This window comes from Lampetra fluviatilis, chromosome 41 (genome assembly GCF_964198595.1).
Source record: "Lampetra fluviatilis chromosome 41, kcLamFluv1.1, whole genome shotgun sequence".
Taxonomy (NCBI): domain Eukaryota; kingdom Metazoa; phylum Chordata; class Hyperoartia; order Petromyzontiformes; family Petromyzontidae; genus Lampetra; species Lampetra fluviatilis.
The window spans coordinates 3,046,466-3,073,007 of NC_136315.1; the positions used below are offsets into that span (position 1 = coordinate 3,046,466).

The 26,542-nt window shown below is 50.4% G+C and overlaps 1 long non-coding RNA gene across 1 annotated transcript; it reads right to left on the minus strand.

The window, feature by feature from the left end:
* Positions 1-20,326: 20,326 nt before the first annotated feature.
* On the minus strand, positions 20,327-24,310 carry LOC144946592 (uncharacterized). Its single transcript, XR_013639910.1, has 3 exons — positions 24,284-24,310; positions 22,051-22,173; positions 20,327-20,430 (listed from the first exon to the last, which is right to left on the minus strand). It is a non-coding gene; the product is annotated as an uncharacterized LOC144946592 (long non-coding RNA).
* Positions 24,311-26,542: the final 2,232 nt, after the last annotated feature.

The following is a 26,542-nucleotide window of genomic DNA, read 5'->3' on the forward strand; positions in this document are numbered from 1 at the left end:
GTACTGTTTGCTACTGAAACGTTCTTTATAGCTCATCGGATTCTTCCAGTATGAATACATTTTATGATTACATTTCGATTTAGGACGCTGTCTTTCCGATAGCCCTGTTCTTCACCCGAGGACGGCTGCTTGCGTTGTGGCCGAAACGTCGTGAGCATTTGATCTTATTATGTTTTATTTTTATTATTTTAATATTTCCCTTCTACGTGACTTTACCGAAAGAACCAATACTACAATATACTCCTCGTCATTCATTGGCCGAACGACATCTTCAAGATATTAAAATACAACCCAACGTAGCAGGACCCTCCTGCAAAGAAGTCCTGCGACTCAGTGTGCCTCTAGTCGATACATCATTAAATCACAATCGTGATTAGTTGAACATGCAGCAGTAGGGCTTTCGCGACCAATATCATCCACAATACAGATTGATTTTTTTCGCTTGGGTTAGATCGTGTAAATATAAATGTGTCGTTAAACCTAGCTGTCACAAATCTAAGCCGTGGCCTGATGATGCTTGGTGTAATTACTTGCGAAACGTCGTACTCAGATTGCAAATGTTGTGGATTTACTCTGCAGTACACCGGTAAGTGCTGCACTCGTGACGAATTGGCACGTTCTGTTTACGCGACAAACATTACTAATTGGCTGCGTCGGGTGGTGGCGGGTTTAACGACGCATTTATATTTCGATTTGAAACTTTCGTGACTGCAGGGATTCATATTCATGGTTCTTTCGGTAAAGTCACGTAGAAGGGATATAATAAAATAATTAAAATAAAACGATAAAATTCTCACGACGTTTCGATTGCAACACAAGCAATCATCATCTGGTGTAAAAACCACAGCAAGAACATGTTCTTGCTGTGGTTTCCACACCTGACGATGATTGCTTGTGTTGCAATCGACACGTCGTAAGCATTTTATTGTTCAATTTTTATTATTTTATTACTTCCCTTCTACGTGGATATGACACATTTCTATATTTATAAGCGATCTAAACCCAAAGAAAATAAAAACCTGTACCACGCACAATCACGGTTATTGTTCGCTCCGTCTCTCTCGACTGCGTTCCCCTCAAACGTGGCTGCCGTTCCACCCGTCAAGTCCCAATCCTGAGCCGAGGCGTCATCCCCGGCAGCCCAAAGGCGCGCGCGGCCTAGGGGCCGTCCATAAATGACGTCACGCGATTTAGGACGATTTTTGACCCCCCCCCTCCCCTCGTCACACGGCGTCACAAAAAGTCAGACCCCCCCTCAAATATGACGTCACAAAGCTCTGCCCCCCCCCCTCCCCAAAAGCATATTTCCATTTTGAAAATAAAACATGCTTCAAATCGCTTTGAACTATTGTCATTGTAGTGCGTATTTAATGTGGCGCTGCACTCTGATGTTGTAGGAGTGTTGTTATAACAATTCTATATTCTTCTTGGTTCTTTCGGTAAAGTCACGCAGAAGGAAAATAATAAAATAATAAAAATAATAAAGCATAATAAAATAATATTTTATTATGTATCATTTTAATTAATGTATTATTTCCCTTTTATTTTTATTATTTTATTATTTCTCTTCTACGTGACTTTACCGAAAGAACCAAGAAGATGAATCCCTGCAGTCACTAAATCTTTAAATCGAAATTCTATATTCATTTAAAGTTGCGCATTTTGATGTGACGTCACATTTCTCAAACACCCCTCCCCCTCGTCACACATCGTCACAAATGTCTGACTCCCTCCCCCCCCCCCCTAGGTGCGTGACGTCATTTATGGACGGCCCCCGAGGGCTTCGGGGGCCTGTCGTTGCGCAGACAAACAACGTGTCTTTGATTTGCGGTGCCGTTCTCTCTGATCCACGCGTCTCCTCGGTCCGCTGTGGGCGAGTAATTCACAGCATGCGTCTTGCTCGCCTTCCAAGTTATCCGTCAGTGTCGGCGCTCCCCGCTGCACGTGCCACGAGATGCGAATGTCGTTCAGTGGGAAAACAAAACAACAACAGAAAGTGCGTGTCTGGCGAGGCGGTTTGCTGCTGCTCTGGAAATTGTCAATAAAAATGTGGTTGCGTTTTTTCCCAAAAAGGGGGTCCCAACAACGCTCTTCTCGCTCAACGATTTAATTCCATCATCGTTGTCGTCCTCGTCGTCCTTGTTGTTGTTTGTTGTTGTTGTTTGTTGTTGTTGTTGAAAGCAGACTGTGGTCAATATGAACCCGAACGGCAAACGCGAAAGCCGCACTCTCGAAAGCTCAAACTCTACAAACTAAAGCTGACCCCTGACCCCTCCAGAATTACTTAACGCCGACCCTAACCCTGACCTCAAATCCCAACACCGATTCTAACCACGACCTCAAATCCCAACACCGACCCTAACCCTGACCTCAAATCCCAACACCGACCCTAACCACGACCTCAAATCCCAACACCGACTCTAACCAAGACCTCAAATCCCAACACCGATTCTAACCACGACCTCAAATCCCAACACCGACCCTAACCACGACCTCAAATCTGAACAACAATGCTAACTCCAAACCAAAATCCTACCCCTCATCCGTTAACCCCAAAATCCTACCCATGCCGCTTAACCTCATCCCTACCCTCACCACTCTCTTCACCCACTACCCTATTACAAGCCCTATAGCCCAACCCTAACCCGATCACGAACTTTATAGCCAAACCCTAACCCGATCACGAACTCTATAGCCCAACCCTAACCCTATCGCGAACCCTTTAGCCCGACCATAACCTTATCCCGATCCCTAATCCTAACCACCTCAAGTCAAGTGTAAAAGTGGGTTTAGTGTTTCTTGTTCAGCGCTCTGGGTGGCAGGGTCCCGCGTTCACACCGTCTGGGGTCATATTCCCCTGCATTTCACGCTGTTTAAATAGAGACCTACATTAATATTGTCGTAAGAATAAACCCATTCAACGTATTTTCTGTAATAAATATACAAACACCAAGGGAGTGGGGGGGGGGGGGTCTATAGCCCCCACCGCCTACCCCTTTGATCCACTACCCCCCCCACCACTCTCACAACCCCCTCCTCCCCTGGGCCCGCCCAGCACCACGCAACTCCCCGCCCGCTTGAAACTGAAACGTGGAGTTGATTGTTTTCTGGGGCCACGTGACCAGGAAGGGGAACACGTGGAACTCATCGCGAGATTCGTGATTCATAAAGCGCCGCACCGGGACCGTGCGGCGCACCACGTGGTCTGCTGCTGCTGCTGCTGCTGCCCCAGTGGCGCACCACGTGCTTTGCTGCTGCCGTAGTGGTGCACCACGTAGTCTGCTGCTGCTGCCCTAGTGGTGCACCACGTGCTCTGCTGCTGCTGCCCGAGTGGCGCACCACGTGGTCTGCTGCTGAGGCCCGAGTGGCGCACCACGTGGTCTGCTGCTGCTGCCCTAGTGGTGCACCACGTGGTCTGCTGCTGCCCTAGTGGTGCACCACGTGGTCTGCTGCTGCCCTAGTGGTGCACCACGTGGTCTGCTGCTGCTGCCCCAGTGGTGGAGGGGGTGCAGGGCCATTAACCCCTTCCCAACCACCGCCCCCTTGAGACACCGAGGATTGGTGTTCCATTGATATGAATTGGCCCCGTAGTCGTAATGAACGCACCGATCCCGGCCCTAAGCTCTGTTGCTGCTATGGGGAACGGGGGGGGGGGGGGGGCATAAAAACAGAGACAACCGATCAGGAGCGGACTTGGGGATTTTTCAGGGGTTGGCGTGATCATGTGTGGGAATGCGAGAGCGGACGGTGTTGGAGGGTCGGCTAGGATCACGGGCTGCTGATCGGATGGACGCGTGTCAATAGCGGCCTCCTAGACGAGGGCATGGAAGTGGCTATGTTAATGTGAGAGGTTAGCATGATGTTAATGTGAGAAATTAGAGGGCACGGAAGTGGCTATGTTAATGTGAGGGATTAGCATGATGTTAATGTGAGAAATTACAGGGCACGGAAGTGGCTATGTTAATGTGAGAGATTAGCATGATGTTAACGTGAGACATTAGAGGGCACGGAAGTGGCTATGTTAATGTGAGGGATTAGCGTGATGTTAATGTGAGAAATTAGAGGGCACGGAAGTGTCTATGTTAATGTGAGGGATTAGCGTGATGTTAATGTGAGAAATTAGAGGGCACGGAAGTGGCTATTTTAATGTGAGGGATTAGCATGATGTTAAAGTGAGAAATTAGAGGGCATGGAAGTGTCTATGTTAATGTGAGAGATTAGCATGATGTTAACGTGAGAAATTAGAGGGCACGGAAGTGGCTATGTTAATGTGAGAGATTAGCATGATGTTAACGTGAGACATTAGAGGGCACGGAAGTGGCTATGTTAATGTGAGGGATTAGCGTGATGTTAATGTGAGAAATTAGAGGGCACGGAAGTGTCTATGTTAATGTGAGGGATTAGCGTGATGTTAATGTGAGAAATTAGAGGGCACGGAAGTGGCTATTTTAATGTGAGGGATTAGCATGATGTTAATGTGAGAAATTAGAGGGCATGGAAGTGTCTATGTTAATGTGAGAGATTAGCATGATGTTAACGTGAGAAATTAGAGGGCACGGAAGTGGCTATGTTAATGTGAGGGATTAGCGTGATGTTAATGTGAGAAATTAGAGGGCACGGAAGTGGCTATGTTAATGTGAGGGATTAGCATGATGTTAATGTGAGAAATTAGAGGGCACGGAAGTGGCTATGTTAATGTGAGAGATTAGCATGATGTTAACGTGAGAAATTAGAGGGCACGGAAGTGGCTATGTTAATGTGAGGGATTAGCGTGATGTTAATGTGAGAAATTAGAGGGCACGGAAGTGGCTATGTTAATGTGAGGGATTAGCATGATGTTAATGTGAGAAATTAGAGGGCACGGAAGTGGCTATGTTAATGTGAGGGATTAGCATGATGTTAACGTGAGAAATTTGAGGGCACGGAAGTGGCTATGTTAATGTGAGGGATTAGCATGATGTTAATGTGAGAAATTACAGGGCACGGAAGTGGCTATGTTAATGTGAGAGATTAGCATGATGTTAATGTGAGAAATTAGAGGGCACGGAAGTGGCTATGTTAATGTGAGAGATTAGCATGATGTTAACGTGAGAAATTAGAGGGCACGGAAGTGGCTATGTTAATGTGAGGGATTAGCGTGATGTTAATGTGAGAAATTAGAGGGCACGGAAGTGGCTATTTTAATGTGAGGGATTAGCATGATGTTAATGTGAGAAATTAGAGGGCACGGAAGTGTCTATGTTAATGTGAGGGATTAGCATGATGTTAATGTGAGAAATTAGAGGGCACGGAAGTGGCTATGTTAATGTGAGGGATTAGCATGATGTTAATGTGAGAGATTAGAGGGCACGGGAGTGGCTATGTTAATGTGAGAGATTAGCATGATGTTAACGTGAGAAATTTGAGGGCACGGAAGTGGCTATGTTAATGTGAGGGATTAGCATGATGTTAATGTGAGAAATTACAGGGCACGGAAGTGGCTATGTTAATGTGAGAGATTAGCATGATGTTAATGTGAGAAATTAGAGGGCACGGAAGTGGCTATGTTAATGTGAGAGATTAGCATGATGTTAACGTGAGAAATTAGAGGGCACGGAAGTGGCTATGTTAATGTGAGGGATTAGCGTGATGTTAATGTGAGAAATTAGAGGGCACGGAAGTGGCTATTTTAATGTGAGGGATTAGCATGATGTTAATGTGAGAAATTAGAGGGCACGGAAGTGTCTATGTTAATGTGAGGGATTAGCATGATGTTAATGTGAGAAATTAGAGGGCACGGAAGTGGCTATGTTAATGTGAGGGATTAGAGGGCACGGAAGTGGCTATGTTAATGTGAGGGATTAGCATGGTGTTAATGTTAGAGATTAGAGGGCACGGAAGTGGCTATGTTAATGTGAGGGATTAGCGTGATGTTAATGTGAGAAATTAGAGGGCACGGAAGTGGCTATGTTAATGTGAGGGATTAGAGGGCACGGAAGTGGCTATGTTAATGTGAGGGATTAGCATGATGTTAATGTGAGAGATTAGAGGGCACGGGAGTGGCTATGTTAATGTGAGGGATTAGCATGATGTTAATGTGAGAGATTAGAGGGCACGGGAGTGGATATGTTAATGTGAGGGATTAGCATGATGTTAATGTGAGAAATTAGAGGGCACGGAAGTGGCTATGTTGATGTGAGGGATTAGCATGGTGTTAATGTGAGAAATTAGAGGGCACGGAAGTGGCTATGTTAATGTGAGAGATTAGCATGATGTTAACGTGAGAAATTAGAGGGCACGGAAGTGGCTATGTTAATGTGAGGGATTAGTGTGATGTTAATGTGAGAAATTAGAGGGCACGGAAGTGGCTATGTTAATGTGAGAGATTAGCGTGATGTTAATGTGAGAAATTAGAGGGCACGGAAGTGGCTTTGTTAATGTGAGGGATTAGCATGATGTTAACGTGAGAAATTTGAGGGCACGGAAGTGGCTATGTTAATGTGAGGGATTAGCATGATGTTAATGTGAGAAATTACAGGGCACGGAAGTGGCTATGTTAATGTGAGAGATTAGCATGATGTTAATGTGAGAAATTAGAGGGCACGGAAGTGGCTATGTTAATGTGAGAGATTAGCATGATGTTAACGTGAGAAATTAGAGGGCACGGAAGTGGCTATGTTAATGTGAGGGATTAGCGTGATGTTAATGTGAGAAATTAGAGGGCACGGAAGTGGCTATTTTAATGTGAGGGATTAGCATGATGTTAATGTGAGAAATTAGAGGGCACGGAAGTGTCTATGTTAATGTGAGGGATTAGCATGATGTTAATGTGAGAAATTAGAGGGCACGGAAGTGGCTATGTTAATGTGAGGGATTAGAGGGCACGGAAGTGGCTATGTTAATGTGAGGGATTAGCATGATGTTAATGTGAGAGATTAGAGGGCACGGGAGTGGCTATGTTAATGTGAGGGATTAGCATGATGTTAATGTGAGAGATTAGAGGGCACGGGAGTGGCTATGTTAATGTGAGAGATTAGCATGATGTTAACGTGAGAAATTACAGGGCACGGAAGTGGCTATGTTAATGTGAGAGATTAGCATGATGTTAATGTGAGAAATTAAAGGGCACGGAAGTGGCTATGTTAATGTGAGAGATTAGCATGATGTTAACGTGAGAAATTAGAGGGCACGGAAGTGGCTATGTTAATGTGAGGGATTAGCGTGATGTTAATGTGAGAAATTAGAGGGCACGGAAGTGGCTATTTTAATGTGAGGGATTAGCATGATGTTAATGTGAGAAATTAGAGGGCACGGAAGTGTCTATGTTAATGTGAGGGATTAGCATGATGTTAATGTGAGAAATTAGAGGGCACGGAAGTGGCTATGTTAATGTGAGGGATTAGCATGGTGTTAATGTGAGAGATTAGAGGGCACGGAAGTGGCTATGTTAATGTGAGGGATTAGCGTGATGTTAATGTGAGAAATTAGAGGGCACGGAAGTGGCTATGTTAATGTGAGGGATTAGAGGGCACGGAAGTGGCTATGTTAATGTGAGGGATTAGCATGATGTTAATGTGAGAGATTAGAGGGCACGGGAGTGGCTATGTTAATGTGAGGGATTAGCATGATGTTAATGTGAGAGATTAGAGGGCACGGGAGTGGCTATGTTAATGTGAGGGATTAGCGTGATGTTAATGTGAGAAATTAGAGGGCACGGAAGTGGCTATGTTAATGTGAGGGATTAGCATGGTGTTAATGTGAGAAATTAGAGGGCACGGAAGTGGCTATGTTAATGTGAGGGATTAGCATGATGTTAATGTGAGAAATTAGAGGGCACGGAAGTGGCTATGTTAATGTGAGGGATTAGCATGGTGTTAATGTGAGAGATTAGAGGGCACGGAAGTGGCTATCTTAATGTGAGGGATTAGCGTGATGTTAATGTGAGAAATTAGAGGGCACGGAAGTGGCTATGTTAATGTGAGGGATTAGCGTGATGTTAATGTGAGAAATTAGAGGGCACCGAAGTGGCTATGTTAATGCGTCAACCAGATAATACCCCGACTCATAAACAGAACCACACAGCCAACCAGCCACGCGTAATTCCCCTCCCCCTAACTAACTGACACAACTGTCAACCCATCACGGTTTACCCCGTATTCTTGTACACGGAGATTTAATTTTCAGGTCCACACGGCGTACAGCCGTTTCAATACGGGCAAAACACGTTTTTTTGTCTATTTGTTTGTGTTTCTCCCTTGTGATGGGACATTGTAGGATGAACGCTGAGATTTATAAAGGGCACGGCGTGACCAATAAGACCTGAATTGGTCTGTAATAAGGTAGGGGCACTGATAAGGGGTTGACAGGAATGTAGTAGTGTAGTGTATAGTGTAGTGTATAGTAGTGCATAGTGTAGTGTATAGTGTAGTGTATAGTAGTGCATATTGTAGTGTATAGGATGCACGCTGAGATTGATACGGGCACGTGGTGACCAATAAGACCTGAATTGGTCTGTAATAAGGTCGGCATTCGGTAAGGGGGTTGACAGGTTTGAATTCACCAACCAGCCACTGTTTACTAGCCCTTACCCCGAACCACCTAGCCAACCACTCACGAGCTGACCTTAGGGGCCGTCCATAAATGACGTCACGCGATTTTGGACGATTCTTGACCCCCCCCCCTCGTTAGAAAAAGTCAGACCCCCCCCTCAAATATGATGTCACAAAGCTCTGCCCCTCCCCTTCCCCAAAACCATATTTTCATTTTGAAAATAAAACATGCTTCAAATCGCTTTAAACTATTGTCATTGTAGTGCGTATTTAATGTGGCGCTGCATTCTGATGTTGTAGGAGTGTTGTTATAACAATTAGTGTTGTTATAACAATTCTATATTCATTTAAAATTGCGCATTTTGATGTGACGTCACATTTCTCAACCCTCCCCCACCCCTCGTCACACATCGTCACAAATGTCTGACCCAATCCCCCCCCCCTCCAGGTGCGTGACGTCATTTATGGACGGCCCCTTATCCTAGCCAACGAGCTCCGAGTGCCACCTCTTCGCGAACAGACCACGAGCAGGTGACTCCATGTAAGTTATCATCCAGCACCTCTTTATTTACAACTCATCCTCACTCAACGCGCGTGGTGGCACGGACCCTCCCCCCCTCGGCCCCTCCCCTCGTGCCCCCCCGAGCCCCTCCCCTCGGACCCCCTACGACCATCTTCCCCGATGCCCGGCTCCGTCCACGTCAAGGGCACGAGTGAAACCTCGGTCTGGATCATGGGTCTGGGACTGGATCCCGGAGAGCAGCATGGAGTGAATGCTAAAGTGGAAGCCAGCCGACAATCCAGAGTGGAACACAAATGAAATTCCCGAGTGGAACCCAGACAAAAATCCGGAGTGGAGTCCGGAATGGATGCGTGGCAGGATCCCGAAGCGAAATCCGCGAAACCCGGGGTGGAACCTGAAACTATTCTTCGAGCGGAACCCAGATCAAAATCCGGACTGGAACACGAACTGGATCCAGCAGCGCTTGCCGGAGTGGATCTGTCGGTGAAGCCTCGACTGGATGCCAGGGTGGATCCCGCACTGAAAGCCGGAGTGGATTCCACGGTGGATTCTGGACTGGATCCCGGAGTGAAGTCCAGGCCGGATCCTGGAGTGTCGCTCTCGATCTGCTTGCACTGCAGCACTGCGCAACACACAGCATTCTCAGAGTTGATTAACAATCTGTCACGAACACACAGGCGCGCACACAACTCAACGTGCATTGTTCAACGATCCTGGCTCTGCTGATGATTAGCAGGGTTGGCTACGTACGGTGCGAAATAAGTTCAACATGCATACATGCATCTAAATAAAATAAAAAAACTGGTCCAGAATGTGCTCGCTTAAACAAATGCTGCTGCTGGTTGGTTTTATAAGTCTGGAGCGTTGCAAAATCTGTTTGTAGTTGGAGACACTGATAGTAGTATAGTCATCGCACAGGGCAGTAGTTATCAACCTTTATGGCTATCGTACCTAGCTTTGTTGAATTATGTTTCAACCGATTTTACCCCCTCCCCCTGCCACCCTTGCCTCGCCTCAAAATGGTTCTGAGAAATAAAAGTACGAAATGAATGAACGTCAAAATGTGTGACCAATTGTCTACTTTGCGAGGTACAATTTGCTCGCTAGTACCCGCAAGCGAATAAAAAAATATATTACTGGTAGGAACCACCTGGTTCCACCAGCCCACATGGGGTTTATTGTGTCCGTCCGTCCGTCGTGAATCCAAAAATGGGAGGGGTCGGGCTGGGTGGAGAGGGTGGGGAGGGGCTGGGTGGGGAGGGAGGGTGGGGAGGGGCTGGGTGAGGAGGGTGGTGCTGGGTGGGGAGGGGCTGGTCACCCCGTGGTGCCCTTATAAAACTCAACGTTTAACCTACTCACGCCGACTTGTGCCCGCCCTCACAGTCGGCCATATTTGCGGAACACACCACGCCACCGTTGACCCTGGCCATTGACCGAGCAACCCAACGTTCCTACCAGCTCCCTCCGCAGGAATGTGTTCAACAGACGCTGTTGCACGCGCGAGGTAATGTGTTCGCACTTCGCTGGCTACTCATGGAAACCCGCGGTGTTTACGATCAGCGAGTTTGGGAACGTTTTTGTATTTCATGGGAGGTCACCACACGCATTTATATCGGCAGATTCACACGTGATCATTTCGCCAGTGACTCTCACGCACGATGTAATTGCACACATTTTATCAATCGCCTCAACCCGCTTGGACATTTCCCTAGAGCAGGGGTCTGCAACCTTTAAGACATAAAGAGCCACTTGGACCCGTTTCCGAAGGAAAAAATAAACTGGGAGCCGCAAAACCATTGCAACTATTAAAACAAATATAACACTGCATATATTGTTTCTTACCTTATTGCTATATACAGGATCGTGCAGTCAGCTGTCAATCTGAGTAAAAAAAGGACTTTTTCACTTAACAATGTAAAATATATTTTTGCAAATTAATAGCTAAATTACCTGGTTAATGGGATTTTTGCTCCTGAACCTCAGTGCACAGTGTCTGCACATCAGGGCTGTAAGACGTCACCTTCATTTTCACACAGGCTTGCAAGCTGTCATCTGTGAGGCGTGATCGATGTTTGTTTTTAATATAGTTCATGTTGGAGAAGACCTGCTCACATACATATGTGGAGCCGAAGATCGACAGGACTCCAAATGCATACTTTTTCATGTTTATATAAGTGTTGGGGATGGCATTCCATGTTTCGAATACAAGTTTGTCCTGTTTGGGAAGGTTTTCAATATCACTCCATTTATGATTCTGAGCCAGAATGGCCTTCTGACGGGCAACATCCTCAAGAGTAGCGGTCAAGCATTTGAACTTGGACACCCATATATCTTTGTCGGCTATATCGGCCAGTTCCATCTCAAGATCAGGTTGACTTACACCTGCAAATGCAGTCATATTCAATAGGGATGGATCGATCGCCAGGGGAGTGACAGGGAAGGATAATGTCGTTTTTTCCTCTCTGAACTCACAGAATCGTTTCCCAAACGAACTTTGCATTGTGGTGATTGCAGACTTGAAATATTCCAAATTTATCGTATCATGACTTTGTTTGAACTCTCTCAAAGAGGGAAAGTGAGACAGTGTACCTCTCTGTAAATCTTTGACAAACACTGTCAACTTGCGCTCGAATGCCAAAACCTCCTCCAGCATGTGCAGGGCTGTGCCTCCTTTCCCCTGAAGGGTTGTATTTAGCGTGTTTAGATGTGCTGTCATGTCTACCATAAAATGTAATTTTTCCAGCCACTCTGGCTGTTCCAGCTCAGCAAAGGTGAGCTCTTTGCTGCCCAGGAAGGTTTTTACTTCTTCCAAACATGTGACAAAGCAACGGCAACGTTATTGCCTGTCACCGGGCGGGCAGTGTGGAGCGGAGTGGCGACCTGTCAGCAGCGGCAACGCCAGAGCAGGTGTCACAGTGCGCCTCCTCCCCTCGCTAGCATCCGCCCCGGAGCCGCGGTCAAGGTTCAAAAGAGCCGCATGCGGCTCCGGAGCCGCAGGTTGCCGACCCCTGCCCTAGAGGGTTGTGGAACGCGTGACCTTTTGGTGCCTGTGGTCATATTTGGGAGATCAATCAACAACTCCACCAATGCTGATGAGCGGGCAGTGCGGTTGTAGCACGTGACCTTGCGATACAGCTGCTGCTGCTGCAAGCGGCACACAAGCACAGCCAACAAAATGAACTTCACCATAATGCAGGTGATTTTTTTGGGGTTAGATTGCGTAAATATATAAATGTGTCTTTAAACCCGCCACCATCCGACACAGCCAATTCAGTAAGGTTTGTCACGTAAACAGAACGTGGCCAATCTGTCACTGGTACAGCACTAACCGGTGTGTTGGAGAGCCAAGCCACAACATTTACAATCTGAGTACGACGTTTCGCCAGTAATTACAACCAGCTTCATCAGGCGACAGCCAGATTGGTGAAGAAGCTGACGTGTTAAACAATACGAAATCAAGAACGAAACTGTGTGTAGCGTCCTTCACGAGGAAGACGCTACTACTGGGCAGTTGGAGGCAGTCGCCCTCCAGCAACCACGGAGGGCAGAGGAGCGACCCTCACAACAATGAGCGGAGCGCCGGGCGTCTAAAATGCAGTAAGTTGGCACAGTAGGGGGTACAGCTGGTGCATCTACCGGTCATCTCAGTTAGCCAACCCATGGCACCTGCAGGGTCTGTACCGACACCTCCTCCTGCACCTAGCCTGGCACAGTAGGGGGTACAGCTGGTGGTGCATCTACCGGTCATCTCAGTCAGCCAACCTATGGCACCTGCTGGGTTCTGTCCCGAGACCTCCTGCCAGCGAGACTTCGACACTTCACGTGGCCTCAAAGTGCACCTAGCCTGGCACAGGCGTCGTGGGGACGTCACCGTCACTTAGTGGCGAATGGCGGGGGTATTGGTACAATGGGGGGGGGGGCGGTAGTGTAGCGGAACTCTGGCGACCCGAGTTCGATTCCCGTTCACGGCCAACACCAGCTGACGATTACCTGAACCGGTCATGGGCCTCCCCTAGGTCGACTCAGCCTCAACTGAGTATCTGATGCGGTGTGTAAACGTCGCCACTAGGGAGACAAAGGCGGTCGGGTGTGATGCTGGCCATTCACCACACTCGTGTACCGTGTCGGCCTTCATAGGTGCTCGCTAACAGCACTTGGCCCTACAGTCTGTTGAGGCTATACGAGGGGTGGGGGGACTGGGGGGATCTTGGTCTTTGGACAATGGGCACAGCATCGAGTCGACAGCAAGTCGGGGGCAATGACCCTCCTTCAGAGCACAGCGAGAAGCCCAGTGACTCTGCGATAACCGGTGCGGAGTGGTAACCGTTTCCAGAACCGGAAAACCGGTTCGGAGAAGTCGGGAAACCGGAACAGGCGATTCCATTGGAACGCGAGCGACGATCGCGACGGATCGATTGGCTCGCGTGAAAGGTACAAACCGCACGGCGGCAGCCCGAAGGTCACCGCGTGGCTCTCGTTCCTCGCTTAAAAGTGGAATTGTGCGGCACACCCACGAACCGGTTCTCGGCAGTGTTGATGCGGTTACCGTTTGTGCAAGAAACCCACCACGATTTTAACCCAAATCTCGACGTGCTTGCCACACAGGTGAGCGGTCAGGCGAGTTGGTGAGCGGTGAGGGTCTGGTGTGGTGGTGAGGGTTAGGTGAGTTGATGAGCGGTGAGGGTCTGGTGTGGTGGTGAGGGTTAGGTGAGTTGGTGAACGGTGAGGGCCTGGTAAGTTGATGAGTAGTGAGCGGTGAGGCGTGCGGGGTGAGTGGTGAGGCATGAGTGGTGAGTGTGGGGTGAGTGGTTCAGGGTGAGTGGTGCGGGGTGAGTGGTGAGTGTGGGGTGAGTGGTGAGTGTGGGGTGAGTGGTTCAGGGTGAGTGGTGCGGGGTGATTGGTGAGTGTGGGGTGAGTGGTGAGTGGTGAGTGGTGTGGGGTGTGGGGTGAGTGGTGAGTGGTGAGTGTGGGGCGAGTGGAGCGGGGTGAGTGGTGCAGGGTGAGTGGTGTGGGGTGTGGGGTGAGTGGTGAGTGGTGCAGGGTCAGTGGTGAGTATGAGGTGAGTGGTGAGTGTGGGGTGAGTGGTGAGGCGTGAGTTGTGCGGGGTGAGTGGTGTGGGGTGCAGGGTGAGTGGTGAGTGGTGCAGGGTGAGTGGTGTGGGGTGTGGGGTGAGTGGTGTGGGGTGAGTGGTGAGTGAGTGGTGAGTGAGTGGTGAGTGGTGCGGGGTGAGTGGTGAGTGGTGCAGGGTGAGTGGTGAGTGGTGTGGGGTGAGTGGTGAGTGGTGTGGGGTGAGTGGTGAGTGGTGCAGGGTGAGTGGTGTGGGGTGAGTGGTGAGTGGTGAGTGGTGCAGGGTGAGTGGTGAGGCTGCGAGGTCCTCTGTGTGAGCGCGGGGTCCCCACCGGACAGCGGTAGCGGGGGTCCCATGCCCCCCTCGCCCTCCTCCTCCGTGGGGGCCGAGTCGGACCCCTCCACCACCGACTCGAACTCCATGACCAAGTAGACCTGCGGGTACACACACACACGCACACAGACACGCACACACACGCACACAGACACGCACACACACGCACACAGACACGCACATACACGCACGCCCATGGGCGGGATGTCGGGGGGGTGCATGTGCCCCCCACAACTCTCTACATAGGGAGGGGGTGGGGACGTGCCCCCCACAACTCTCTACGCGGTCATCGGTGTCGGGGGCCGTCGCTCACGACCACGAGAGGAGGAGTAGGACGATGAGCAGGCCGGCTCGGTGAGGTCCTTCATCCAGCAGTGGATGGACCCTGGCTGACGACGACGACGATGATGGCGATGGCGGCACGATGCGCACGTGAAGCTTTCGCCGAAAAGAGGTTTACCCCCCCTCCACCTCCCTCCTCCACCCCCCCGTCCACCTCCCTCCTCCACCTCCCCCCCCCCCCCGCCTGCCCCTCGTCCATCTCAGACGGGGAGGCTGCAATACGTCCCAACATGGGCGCGACGAGAACGGATCGGGCGTCATCATCGCGCCGTCTGGGCCCTGCGTCTCATGCGGCGCCAGCAGCCCCCCACACCCCCCACACCCCCCCACCCCACCGACCACACCCCCCCACCCCCACCGCAGCTACTCCCCTCTCGGGTTCTCCGTGAGGACTTCCAAGCAAGGGATCTCGGCCAAGCAACCCCCCCCCTCACACACACACACAGGACCCTGAGTCTCAAGACTCTGAGACCCGGTCTGCCTGGATCGCAAGACCCTGGCACTCAAGACCCTGAGTCTCACGACCCTGAGCCTCAAGACTCTTGAGACCCGGTCTGCTTGGGTCTCAAAACCCTAAGTCTCAAGACTCTGAGACCCGGTCTGCTTGGGTCGCAAGACCCTGGCACTCAAGATCCTGAGTCTCGGGACCCTGAGCCTCAAGACTCTGAGACCCGGTCTGCCTGTGTCTCAAGGCGGGGAGGGGGGTGAGGGGGGGTGAGGGGGAAGGTGAGGGGGGCTGAGGGGGGGGGGTGAGGGGGGGGGTGAGGGGAAGGGTGAGGGGGGGGAATGAGGGGGGGTGAGGGGGGGTGGAATGAGGGGGGGGTGAGGGGAAGGGTGAGGGGGGGGGGAATGAGAGGGAATGAGGGGGGGTGAGGGGGGGGGGGTGGAATGAGGGGGGGTGAGGGGGAGGGGGGGGTACCTTTCGCCCACTTCTTCGCCCGTGGATCCCAAGCGGTGCCTCGCGTCGCTCCAGCCTCTGCTTGTTGTGGAACCTGGTGCCAGCAACAACAACGACTCAACTTAACAACAACTCAACAACAATTTAACACGTAGGCTTTCGCGACCAATATTATCATAATAACCATTCTTGCCCGGATGAAGCTGATTGTAATTATCAGCGAAACGTCGTACTCAAATTTTAAAAATGCTGTTGATTCTCTCTTCAGCATACCGGTGGGCTGAAGAAGTCAATTAATTTGTCCTTTGAAAAACGTGACACATTTTTTTACTGTTTAGCCGTGTCGGGTGGTGGAGGTTACGACACATTTGTAAATAACGCGATCTGACCCAAAAACCTATATTATGAACTCAACAACAACTCAACAACTCAACTCAACAACTCAACTAATAGAAAATAACTCAACCCAATAACAAATCGGCTCAACAACATGGTAACAAGCTGCGTGGCTCCAAATCTCCGTGTCCTCGTGGTCCAACAGCATGCGTGTCCCCCCATGTCCCCACATGTCTCCGAGTGTCTCCACGTCACCCCCCCCCCCCCACGTGTCATCTCCCGTATCCCCCGTGCGTCCGTCCTCCACCCCTCCGTGTGTCACCCCCTCCCTCGCGTGCCGTTCCGGCTTTTATAGGTGCTCGCTTACAGCACCTGCCCCAACACTCTGTTAAGGCTATACGGGGGATCTCTGCCTTTGTGTGTGCCCCCCCCCCCGCCGTGTGCACCGCGTCCCCCCCGTGTACCCCCAACCCCCCGTGTCCCCCCCCCCCACCCGCCAGTGTGCCCCCCACCCCCCGGTGCCCCCCACCCCCCCGTGTGCCCCCCACCCCCCGTCCCCCCCACCCCCCAGTGTGCCCCCCAACCCCCACCCCCCCACCGCCAGTGTGCCCCCCCACCCCGGTGTCCCCCACCCCCCGACCCCCCCACCCCCCGTGTGCCCACCCACCCCCCGTTGCCCCCCCACCCCCCCCGTGTGCCCCCCACCCCCCGTCCCCCCCACCCCCCGTGTGCCCACCCACCCCCCCGTGTGCCCCCCACCCCCCCGTGTGCCCCTCACACCCCGTCCCCCCCACCCCCCGTGTGCCCACCCACCCCCCCGTGTGCCCACCCACCCCCCCGTGTGCCCCCCACCCCCCCGTGTGCCCACCCACCCCCCCGTGTGTCCCCCACCCCCCGTCCCCCCCACCCCCCGTGTGCCCACCCACCCCCCCGTGTGCCCCCACCCCCCCGTGTGCCCCTCACACCCCGTCCCCCCCACCCCCCCGTGTGCCCACCCACCCCCCCGTGTGCCCCCACCCCCCCGTGTGCCCACCCACCCCCCCCGTGTGCCCCCCACCCCCCGTGTGCCCACCCACCCCCCCGTGTGCCCCCCCCCCGTGTGCCCCCCACCCCCACGTGTGCCCCCCACCCCCCGTCCCCCCCCACCCCCCGTGTGCCCACCCACCCCCCCGTGTGCCCCCCCACCCCCACGTGGTGCCCCTCACACCCCGTCCCCCCCAACCCCCAATGCCCCCCCCGTCCCCCGCGTGTCCCCCTCACCTCCCCGTCCCCCCCACTCCCAGTGTGCACCTCACACCCCGTCCCCCCCAACCCCCCCCCCCCCACCAGTGCCCCCCCCCGTCCCCCGCGTGTCCCCCTCACCTCCCCCGTCCCCCCCACTCCCAGTGTGCCCCCCCACCCCCCTGTGTGCACCTCACACCCCCCCCCCCACCCCCCCCCCCCCCCAGTGCCCCCCCCCCGTCCCCGCGTGTCCCCGCCTGTAGCAGAAGAGCGCGCAGGCCGAGACGGCGGCAATCAGCAGCAAGGAGCGAGGCGCACACGGCCGAGAGGGAGACGCTGCCGCGTCGCCGCCGCCGACGCCGCTCCTCCTGCAGCCTCCGCCGCTCCCACCACTCCACCTGGGACAGCTCACAGCGCTCCCCCGTGTATCCCTCCGCGCAGCTGCGCGAAGGCAAAAGACCCCCGTGTAGGGGGCCGTCCATAAATGACGTCACGCGAGTTTGGGCGATTTTTGACCCCCCCCCCCCTTTTGTCACACGGCGTCACAAAAAGTCAGACCCCCCCCCCCTCAAATATGACGTTACAAAGCTCTGCCCCCCCCCCCAACCATATTTACATTTTGAAAATTAAACATGCTTCAAATCGCCTTAAACTATTGTTTCTAGATTTGAAGCTTTCGTGACTGCAAGGATTCATACTCTTAGGTGTTTTCGGTAAAGTCACGTAGGTAGAGAATAAAATTAAAATTAATAAAAGTAAAATAAAAATCACGACGTTTCGGAGGCAACACAAGCTTCCGTCTTCAGGTGGAACCGTCACAGCACGATTGCTGTATCAAGTAAAGAGAAATCCCAAGAGACCCGACCTTGTGTATATATATATACTGGTTGAGGGGGGAGGAGCCAAGGTAGGCACCTGGATCGGAGTTTTGTATTATTATTGTGAGGTTGGTGCGGCTGAGGCTGCTGCTAGGAATGAGCCTTTTGTTGTGTAGACTGGTTGAACTGGGAGGTGCCAGAGTTGTCATTGTAGTGCGTATTTAATGTGGCGCTGCACTCTGATGTTGTAGGAGAAACACATTTATTAAAAGGAGGCGTTGGAAAGCTGAAATTTACCATAAAATTCACTTGAAAATATTCAACGTCTAACTAAGACTGCAAATGTTCAGAATATTTTATTGAAATTCTCTTATAATTATAAGATATTAAAAGTAATTATAACTATAAAAAACACTTCAAACTTTGTAGTAGCAAAATGCTCCTTCATGGACTAAATAAAAGGTGACCTTGGTAAATTTAAATAATCAAATCGTTAATAATGAAAAGTAATCAAAATTAGTCTTCTTATAACAATTCTATTTAATTAAGTTTATTTAAAGTTGCGCATTTTGATGTGACGTCACATTTTTCAACCCACCCCCTCCCCCCCTAGTCACACATTGTCACAAATGTCTGACCCCCCTCCCCCCCCCCAGGTGCGTGACGTCATTTATGGACGGCCCCGTGTAGGCTTCGCGCAGAGCGTGTCGGGGCAAGCGCCGTTGGCGAGTTACGAAGGCCGGGGTGGGTGGTCAACAGCACGCATCTGCCCAGCCCCGGCCGTCTTTGTCTCTCCCAGTGGCGGTGCTATTCGCACATCACACCGGGTAGGCGGTTGAGGCTGAGTCGACCTAGGGGAAGCTCAGGCCCGGTTCGGATGATCGTCACTGGTGCTGAATCACCGTGTTCGTAGTGCAGCACGCTAACCGCTGCGCCACCGCTCCCCACATACACATAGGTGCACGTGTTTGCACGGGAAGACAGACCACGTGGGCAGGCGAGCAAGCGATGAGGTGGACAAGGGAGTGGGTGGGCAGGTGAGTGGGTGGATAGGTGAACAAGGTGAGGAAGTGTACAGGTGAGGGGATGAATGGCTGGACAGATGAGCAGGTGGACAGCTGAGTGGGGGACGATGTTGATAGGTGGGGAGGTGAACAGGTGGGTAGGTGAGCAGGTGAGGAGGTTGACTGGCGAGTGGGTGGTCACCTGCACGCGAAGGTGGACACCTGTACGTAGTGGCGGCACTCCCCCCCATTCTGACAGAAGGCGGCGTGGGTCTCGGGGCACAAGTCTGCGTGGCCCCCCAAAGGGGACCCCCCCTCGTCCTCCCCCTCCTCGCCTAGGGGTGAGCAACGCGCGGAGAAGGGGGCAGGGGTGAGCGGAAGTCGTGCGGGACATGCGTCGTGTGAAGTATCGTGGTGATGGTGACGATGGTGGCGAGGCTTGATGATGGTGATGATGTTGATTACACTACGTAACACGATTTTTTGTGCCTGGGTAGCTAAGTGTTATTGTTTAATTGCTTATGCCTCAAAAGTAGAGAAAATGGGTATTATTCCCCACGAACTTTGCTTTTATGACCAGGACTTTATGTGAAGGATGATGTTGAGCATCGTGATGACCATGATGTTAATGATGATGATGTTGATGATGATGATGTTGATCGTGATGACGATGATGTTAATGATGATGATGATGATAGCGATGACTATGATGTTAATGATGATGATTTTGATGATGTTGAAGATCGTGATGACGACGTTAATGATGCTGTTGATAGCGATGACGATGATGTTAATGATGATGATGATAGCGATGACGATGATGTTAATGATGATGGTGATGATGTTGAAGATCGTGATGACCATGATGTTAATGATGATGATGGTCTTCTTGGTTCTTTCGGTAAAGTCACGTAGAAGGGAAATAATAAAATAGGGAAATAATAAAATATTTCCCTTCTACGTGACTTTACCGAAAGAACCAAGAAGATGAATCCCTGCAGTCACGAAAGCTTTAAATCGAGATGATGATGATGTTGACAGAGATGACGATGATGTTAATGATGATGGTGATGATGTTGATGATGTTGATGATGTTGAAGATCGTGATGACGATGATGTTAATGATGATGGTGATGATGATGATGTTAATGATGTTAATGATGGTGATGATGTTGAAGATCGTGATGAAGATGATGTTAATGATGATGATGGTGATGATGTTGTGGGTACCCGTGGAGGGGGTGCACGTGGCCGTGTCTGCACGCAGGGAGAGCCCTGCCTGGCACGAGCATCGCGGCCCTCGAAGCCCTCGCCACTCGCACAGCTGTTGGCACCCGGCACGGTCCGCGAGCTCGCAGCCTGCCCGCAGCATCACAACATCAACAACATCATCATCATCATAGCATCATCATCACACAACAGCATCATACTATCACCATACCTCCACGCACCACACAGCGAGATCCGCAAGCTCGCAGCCTGCCCGCAGCATCACAACAACAACATCATCATCATCATAGCATCATCATCACACAACATCACCATACCATAATACATCATTATACCATCACACACACCACACAGCGCGATCCGCGAGCTCGCAGCCTGGCCACAGCATCACAACCACAACATCATCATCATAGCATCATCATCACAGCACAACAGCATCATACCATCACACACCACACAGCGAGATCCGCGAGCTCGCAGCCTGGCCACAGCATCACAACAACAACAACAACATCATCATCATAGCATCATCATCATCACACATCATCACAGCACAATAGCATCATACCATCACACATCACCATACCATCACACACCACCCAGCATGGTCCACGAGCTCACGGCCTGGCCCCTGCATCACATCATCATCATACCATCACTCAACATCGTCTTGCAACATCATACCATCATACCACATCACAGAACATTATTCCATCACGTAGCATCATACCATTATCACCACACATTATCAAAATCACACCACATCACAACTGTTACACACCATCACACGACATTACACCATCACAACACTTAATATCATAGGTGAGTGTTAAAAGTGTGTTTTTTTTTTCTTTCCCTTAAACGGTAACCGCACGTCAGAATATTCAGAAAATTAGGTTTAACATCCACAATAGAGGTTTGTTTTGGGTGAGATCACGTAAATATATAAATGTGTCATTAAACCCGCCACCACCCGACACAACGAACTCGTAAGGGTTGTCACGTAAACAGAGCGTGGCCAATTCGTCACTAGTACAGCACTAGTGTGCAGTGTATAGTAGTGTAGTAGTGTATAGTGTAGTGTATAGTGTAGTGTATAGTAGTGTAGTGTATAGTAGTTTAGTGTATTGTGTAGTGTATAGTGTAGTGTATTGTGTAGTGTATAGTAGTGTAGTGTATAGTGTAGTGTATAGTGCAGTGTATATTAGTGTATTGTGTAGTGTATAGTGTAGTGTATAGTAGTGTATAGTAGTGTAGTGCATTGTGTAGTGTATTGTGTAATGTATAGTGTAGTGTATAGTAGTGTATAGTAGTGTAGTGTATTGTGTAGTGTATAGTGTAGTGTACTAGTACAGCAGCACCGGGGTGTTGGAGAGCCAAGCCACAACATTTACAATCTGAGTCCTCGTTGTGGTGTGCTGTGCTAGTGACGAATTGCCCACGTTCCGTTTCCAGGACAACCCCTTCTAGTTGGCTGTGTCGGGTGGTGGCGGGTTTAACGACACATTTACATATTTACGTGATCTAACCACCGCCCCCCCCCCCCCCCAAAAAAAAAACTATTATAGATTCGGAATATTCATTTCATACCGGAGGAATCCGATGAGCGCTGAAGCTCACGACAAAACGTGAACGATTGCATTCGTTCCAAACGTTCCAGCGGATACGGTTACCGGTTCGGTAGGAAAAAAACGGTTTTGGGTTTTAGCGGTTTTCGTTCCGGTCCCGAGTCCAACTCGTGCGGTTTACCGCTGCAGGTCTTGCCGTCGGGGAGCAGAGCGGATCGTGGGGGGCACACGCACAGAGGCCCCCCACTCGTCTCCACGCAGCCGTGGCTACATCCCGGGGGGGTCCCTTCGCACGGCGTGGACTCTGCACCATCACCGCCAACAACAACAACAACAACCATCAACCACCAACAACCACAACCATCATCAAAAACAACAACAACCACCACCATCAACAGCAATAACCATCAACATCAACAACCGCCATCAACAACAACCATCAACAACAACAACCACCACCACCAACCACAACCACCATCAACAACAACAACCACCACGATCAACAACAACCATCAACATCAACAACCATCAACAAAAACCACCACCATCAACGGCAACAACCATCAACATCAACAACCACCACCAACCACCATCAACAACAACAACCACCACCACGATCAACAGCAACAACCATCAACATCAACAACCACCATCAACAACAACCATCAATGACAACAACCACCACGTTCAACGCGGCAATCCGAGCAGTGGCTGAGTAGCGTGCATGGCACGGGCTCAGGGTGCAGTTGCACCGCCTGCACCCTCGCTAGCTACAACACTGTGCGAGTCTCTGTGAGTTTCTGTGTGAGTCTCTGTGGGTCTGTGAGTCTCTGTGTGAGTCTTTGTGTGAGTCTCTGTGAGTGTGTGAGTCTGTGAGTCTGTGTGTGAGTCTCTGTGAGTCTCTGTGTGCGTCTCTGTGAGTCTCTGTGTGAGTCTATGGGTCTCTGGGAGAGTCTATGGGTCTCTGGGAGAGTCTATGGGTCTCTGTGTGAGTCTCTGTGAGTCTCTGTGTGAGTCTGTGAGTCTGTGTGTGAGTCTCTGTGAGTCTCTGTGTGAGTCTCTGTGAGTCTCTGTGTGAGTCTGTGGGTATCTGGGAGAGTCTATGGGTCTCTGTGTGAGTCTCTGTGTGTCTCTGTGTAATTCTATGAGTCTCTGTGTAAGTCTATGGGTCGCTGAGTCAATTGGTGACGGCAGTGCTTCCACTAGAGGGAGCTCTGGAGATTATTTGGTCTCCTCTTCCACTTCGGCCAAAGATCTTCGGCTAGCCGCGTCTGATGGGTTCGTGAGTCTGTGGTTAGGGTGTAGTTATGGTGTAGTTAGGGTGTAGTTAGGGTGTCGTTAGGGTGTAGTTAGAGTGTGGTTAGAGTGTGGTTAGGGTGTAGTTAGGGTGTAGCTAGGGGGTAGTTATGGTGTAGTTAGGGTGTAGTTAGAGTGTAGCTAGGGTGTAGTTGGGGTGTGGTTAGACTGTAGTCAGGGTATATTTAGCGTGTAGTTAGCGTGTAGTTATGGTGTAGTTAGGGTGTAGTTAGGGTGTAGTTGGGGTGTAGTTAGAGTGTAGTTAGAGTGTAGTCAGGGTGTAGTCAGAGTGTAGTTAGAGTGTAGTTATGGTGTAGTTATGGTGTAGTCAGGGTGTAGTCAGGGTATAGTTAGGGTGTAGTTAGGGTGTAGTTAGAGTGTAGTTAGGGTGTAGTTAGAGTGTAGTTATGGTGTAGTTATGGTGTAGTCAGGGTGTAGTCAGGGTATAGTTAGGGTGTAATTAGGGTGTAGTTAGAGTGTAGTCAGAGTGTAGTTAGAGTGTAGTTATGGTGTAGTTATGGTGTAGTCAGGGTGTAGTCAGGGTGTAGTTAGGGTGAAGTTAGGATGTAGTTAGAGTGTAGTCAGGGTGTAGTTAGGGTGTAGTTATGGTGTAGTTAGGGTGTAGTTATGGTGTAGTTAGGGTGTGGTTAGGGTGTGGTTAGGGTGTAGTTAGACTGTAGGTAGGGTGTAGTTAGGGTGTAGTTAGGGTGTAGTTAGAGTGTAGCTAGGGTGTAGTTAGGGTGTAGTTAGAGTGTAGTTAGGGTGTGGTTAAGGTGTAGTTAGACTGTAGGTAGGGTGTAGTTAGGGTGTAGTTAGGGTGTAGTTAGGGTGTAGTTAGAGTGTAGTCAGGGTGTAGTTAGCGTGTAGTTAGGGTGTAGTTAGGGTGTAGTTAGGGTGTGGTTAGGGTGTAGTTAGAGTGTAGTTAGAGTATAGTTAGGGTGTAGTTAGGATGTAGTTAGGATGTAGTTAGGGTGTAGTTAAGGTGTAGTTAGAGTGTAGTTAGACTGTAGTTAGACTGTAGTTAGGGTGTAGTTATGGTGTAGTTAGGGTGTAGTTAGACTGTAGTTAGACTGTAGTTAGGGTGTAGTTATGGTGTAGTTAGAATGTATCTAACTCACCGTGACACGTCCTCTGGTCGGGCAGCAGTGAGAACCCGGCTGGACACGTGCACTGGAAGGATCCGGGGAGGTTCTCACATCCCAGGGTGCAGCCGTGGTTCCACAGGGCGCACTCATTCACGTCTGTGGGGGGGGGGGGGGGTACAGAACATTGGGGGGCCCGCATTGGTCCAATTTCGACTTGCACGCCATCATCGTCATCATCGTCGTCATCTTCGGCAGTATCGCTTTCTGCAGCGGTAACGTCATCATCGCTGTTATCCATACTCTTTGGTTCTTTCGGTAAGGTCACGTGGTTAGAAATTAAATAAAAACGAATCGCGACGTTTCGATCGCAACACAAGCGGCCGCCATCAGGCAAAGGAGTCAGCCTCTAAAGGTGAACTGTTCGTAAAGGTTTGGGGATGGGCGTAGCCCCCCAAGTGTATCAGCAGCACCAGGAGCATGGGCGGTGCACGAGTGCCAATGCAGCAGCAATGCCAATGCAGCAGCAATGCCAATGCAGCAACACTGTTATCATCATTGTCATCATCATCATCATCCTCAACAGTGGCAGCAGCATTGCTGTAATGATCATCATCATCATCAGCAGCATCGTCACCATGGGTAGTAGCAGCATTTTGTTTCCAATTGTTTATCCAGGAATGCCTCGCTGAGTCTCAAGACTCTTAGTCAGGAGGGTCCTGCCAAGTCTGCGGCTGCTTCGCGTGATTCCAATCGAGTAATTCGCGGGAACATTTTCGGCATCGTGTGTGTCGGTGTGCGAGTGTGTTTTGTTAGATGTGGGAGGACGCGGAGGAGAAAGCAAGCAGAGCATGGGGAGAACGTGCATGGTGAGTACGTGCATGGTGAGTACGTACATGGTGAGTACGTGCATGGTGAGTACGTACATGGTGAGTACGTACATGGGGAGAACGTACATGGTGAGTACGTGCATGGTGAGTACGTGCATGGTGAGTACGTACATGGTGAGTACGTACATGGTGACTACGTACATGGGGAGAACGTACATGGTGAGTACGTGCATGGTGAGTACGTACATGGTGAGTACGTACATGGGGAGAACGTACATGGTGAGTACGTGCATGGTGAGTACGTGCATGGTGAGTACGTACATGGTGAGTACGTACATGGTGAGTACGTACATGGGGAGAACGTACATGGTGAGTACGTGCATGGTGAGTACGTGCATGGTGAGTACGTACATGGTGAGTACGTACATGGCGAGTACGTACATGGGGAGAACGTACATGGTGAGTACGTGCATGGTGAGTACGTGCATGGTGAGTACGTACATGGTGAGTACGTACATGGGGAGAACGTACATGGAAGATCGTACATGGGGACTACAATCTCCACGCAGAGAGGAAACCCGAGGATGGCGTCGAACCCAGAGGCTTGTTGACCTCAGGCACGAGTGTTACCACCGGCTCCACCCGCCTGTCTGTGACCACGCTGTGTGACCTTCGGCTCGAGGCATTTGAGAACGAGGTTTAATCAGAGTTCAGTCTACGTGAGTCAATGGGTCTCTGTGTGAGTTTATGTGAGTCTATGGGTCTCTATGTGAGTCTATGAGTGTATATGAGAGTACATGGGTCTCTGTGTGACGAGTCTATGGGTCTCTATGTGAGTCTAAAGGTCTCTGTGTAATGAGTCTGTAGGTCGCTGTGATGAGTTTATTGGTCATTGTGTGAGTCTATATGTCACTGTGTTTGTCTATGGGTTTCTATGTGATGAGTCTATGGATCTATGTATGATTAGTCAATGGGTCTCTATGTGTTGAGTCTATGGGGCTCTGTGTGATGAAACTATGAGTTTTCATGTGAGTCTATGGGTCTCTATGTGAGTCCATGGCTCTCTATGTGAATCTGTGGGTCTCTGTGTGATTACTCTGTGGGTCTCTGTGTGATGAGTCTATGGGTCTCTGTGTGACGAGTCTATGGTTCTCTATGTGAGTCTATGGGTCTATGTGTGAGTATATGGTTCTCTTTGTGAGTCTATGTGCCTCTCTGTTAGTAAATGGGTCATTTTGTGAGTCTATGGGTCTCTGTGTGATTCTATGGGTCTCTGTGTGACGAGTGTATGGCTCTCTATGTGAGTTTATGGGTCTCTGTGTGACGAGTCTATGGCTCTCTATGTGAGTCTATGGGTCTCTGTGTGAGTCTATGGCTCTCTATGTGAGTCTATGGGTCTCTATGTGAGTCTATGGATCTTCATGTGAGTCTGTGGGTCTCTATGTGAGTTTATGGGTCTCTATAT